Below are 3,685 nucleotides of genomic sequence, written 5' to 3'. Positions count from 1 at the left end.
GCGGAAGAATATGACTAGTTCGTACCCCGTCCGTGGAGGAAAGAGGGTTGTTCTGGAAAAGGATTCTTTTGTCAAAGTTATGTGAGGTGGCAGTGTGCGTCGCTCACCTTTGTCTATTTCGGTAGACATTGCCGAGGAAGTGTTTTGTTTAACGAGACAATCTTTAGGTAACCTGAAAAAGGTAGGCCAAGGAAGTGTTTTGACTAACGAGACAATCTTTGGGTAACCTGAAAGAGGTAGGCCTCCCTCAGTAAAACAAATGTTTTATCTTTGAGTAGTGTTCTTCTCTTGTCGCAAGTAGCTGCTCTCTTGTCGCAAGTAGATGTTCTCTTGCGATCTTGCAAAAAATCTATTGAAAGTTGGACTAACGAGAAGACAAGTAGCTGCTCTCTTGTGACCTCGTATAGACCCGTTGAAACTGAACTAGCAAGACGACAAGTAGCTGTGAACACCCAAAGAAAAGCAGAGGTGAGAAGAAGGAGAGGAAACCTTGAAATTGTATTTTATACCTGGGGGCATGCAAACCTTTTGGAGTGCAAGCAAAGAGCGGTTATTTATCTGTTTTTTAGGTTAGCCGTTTCCGAACTTGCATAAAGAAAGGATGCGGAGCAAAGCGTGGTGAGATGAAGCTCCATAAAAAATAGCGATCTCCAATGAGACAATCTTATCATATGACTGGTATTTCGAGCAGTTTTACCGCGGAATTTATGCTCGTTAAAAAATAGAAAAGCGAGATCCGAGCAGTTTTAGCACATAGTTCATGCTCGTTAAAAAATAAACATAAGATTGAGCAGTGTTTTGGCGCATTCAAGCTCGTTAAAAAATGAACCCATCCCAGTAAATAACCATTGAAGTATGTAACATGATCAACCATAAAAGCCTTGGTCATGTTTGTGTACCGTCACCTCCACTTTTCATTTGGCCGATCGTTTACCTCCATATGATTGTTTACCCATTTTGAGGAACAGCTGCGAAGAGTGATTTCACCTAGCCGTCCTTGTGACACTGCCGTGATTGGAAAATTCCAACCTATACCTGGAATCAGCTGCTATCCCTGTTCATCACTCGTTCCTCGAAAGATGAGTCTTCTTTAAGCTCTTTTCAACTGACTCGTAAAATATGAAAAGATTGCCGAGTTTTGGCCTTCCAGCTCGTTAAACGACCGGAAGAGCTATCCCTCCTCTAGATTTTAATCTTTTTGGACCTGAGGGATTATTGCACAAAAAGATCAAGCGCTTGTTTTGTTCGGCTCGTTAAAACTATCGAAAACTCATCCCTTCTGTATTGTTTTATACTTTTTCGGACTTAAGGGATTAGATGACGAAAAAGGAATTTTGGAGTTAACTTTATGTACCTTTTCAGACTCTCTAAAAATGAAAAGGGCCGAGTTTTCCTTGTCGTTAGACTCGTTAAAATCACTAAATAGCGACAAACTTGTCTTTAGACGAGAACGAGTTTCACTATCGCTAGGCTCATTAAAACATAGCGATGGGCTTGCCCGAAGGGCAGGTTATAGAACAAGCATATGTTATCCTCCTCAAGCTTGATAAAAATAAAGAGGTACTGGTCAGCAATGACTGGGGAAAAATTGGGAAAAATCAAGAAGTCTTTTGATGGTAGCAGGTCGCTCTTGAACATGACACTTTTCCTCCGTACCACATCGGGTTGGGTTGTTTCATTCACCGGTCACATCACCATGGTCTTTGCCACACCATCCGTACTTGGGGTAATGCTACCAATCCATCGCATCAGTGTCGCCATATGTTCAAGAGAAGTCGTTCAGAAAGAGTCAACCAGGTCCCCATCCACTACCATACATTATCCTTCATCCATTCATGACCGCCACCCTGAATCATATGTCACAGATTGTTTTCACCTCCATTAAAATCATTAGCTCCGTTCCGTGTCACTAATGTGGGATTCATTAAGGCCCTCCTTTGACGGATCGCTTCTTGTCGACATCAGCTCATTATCCAAGAAGTTGATCTAGGAACAACCCCTTCAGTACTTTGAAGCTTGCATGCCTCAATGGCAAGTTTCTCACTTCCGGCGACAGGTATACATCAATGACCTTCGACCAGAAGATTTTGCGTGGTGTTCGACGCCAAGTCCTTTATTCACACCACGTGAATTGTACTGCAGTACCTTGAGGGTCATTATCATTATCAGTGATTCCTCTCGCGCTTGTTAACGGTTTACATCATTGACCGGTAATCAAGCGATGTCTTTCCATGTTCGACTTCAGCGCAATTCTCACATGGATCGACTTGTACTTAGAGTGAAGATCGAACGAGTTTGAAGACCCCGGATCTAGTTTCATCCGTCCGGGCTGCGATATATATTCAGGAAATATAAACACATTTGACATGTACATCATTGCAGCAGATGATCATCCTACTCAAAAGATGATAGTTTCGCCAGAATTATCAGTCTACCATCAGACGATCGTCTGTTCTATGTACCAAAATGTATTTATAAAGCTGAGCATGGGAATGCCCGCCTCAGCTAGATCATGAAAACTGAATGAATCATAATGTAATGTATTGTATCTTATTACAGGTCTCCTCCCAGCAAATGGATGAACTTCGGACTCCCCTGGATAAAGCATTTCACCCGATAAACGGCCTCATACTTTAGGGGTCAACTGTTATAGACATTTTTGTGCCTTGCATCACTGAGCATGAAATGTCAATAATTAAGGGATCCAAAGTCCCTAAACATGTTGTTCCTACCCCTAGAGGAACAAGGCGAACAAACCACAGCAGTTCACAAAAGTTCTCCACCTGAAAACACTCAAAACAGGCCAATTCTGGATCATGTCAACTGCTCCACTGAGCATCTGCGCTGAATGTCAACTGCTCCACTGTCTACCTGCGTTGAATGTCAACTGCAAAGAAGGCTACCTGCGCTGAGCGTAACTGGACAAGTGGCAGGTTCATTTCTCAAGGTGTCAATGCCCAGGAAGCTTCCAAAATGACACTTGGGTCAGGGAATTCGACTGGTGATGAGTAAGAGGTTCCAAATCTCCAAGTGGAAGCAAGAACCTCCAAGTGGACTCAAGAACTGAAGTGGGAGAGGACACTAGTCACTTCTCAAGCTGATTCATCCTCTCTCCAAAACTCCTTTATATAGATCTCTCTCCATGAGGTCAAGGGAGGCTGGAATATTGTATTTGCAAAGAATTGTTGTTGGTTTGTGGTTGGATCATTGGGTGTTTATGCTTTGAAAGGGGCTGAAGAAGGAATTACATTCTGCTGGGAAGGAGATGCTGGGTTGGAACCCTATGGGTTGTATCTCTTCCTGAACCTTGTTTATCAATCAATAAAGCTTCTTGGTTCTTTCCTATATGCTGGTGTTTATTGTATGATTTGCATTAGTGTATTTGATTTACTTCTAATCCTGAATCATTTATGAATATGTACATTTACCTTTGTATCGTGTCCTTCTCTTGTCGCAAGTAGCTGTTCTCTTGTCACAGGTAGCTGTTCTCTTGTGATCTCGTGGGAATCAATTAGCTGTTCTAGCGAGGAGGCGAGTAGCTGTGGACACACAAAGGGGAGAGGATCTAGATCGAGGGACAACCGGAAGATAACGGTAAGTCTACCAATCTCCTCTCTTTCATATTTCATAAAGGAAGAAACCGAAGTAGCTGTATTCGTTTGTTGCTAAGGTACTGTCACACCTT

The sequence above is a fragment of the Pinus tabuliformis genome, chromosome 6, assembly GCF_031772625.1.
Source record: "Pinus tabuliformis cultivar Carrire ecotype Pingquan chromosome 6, CPIR1, whole genome shotgun sequence".
Classification (NCBI taxonomy): Eukaryota; Viridiplantae; Streptophyta; class Pinopsida; order Pinales; family Pinaceae; genus Pinus; species Pinus tabuliformis.
Note: the sequence above shows the minus strand (reverse complement) of the source record.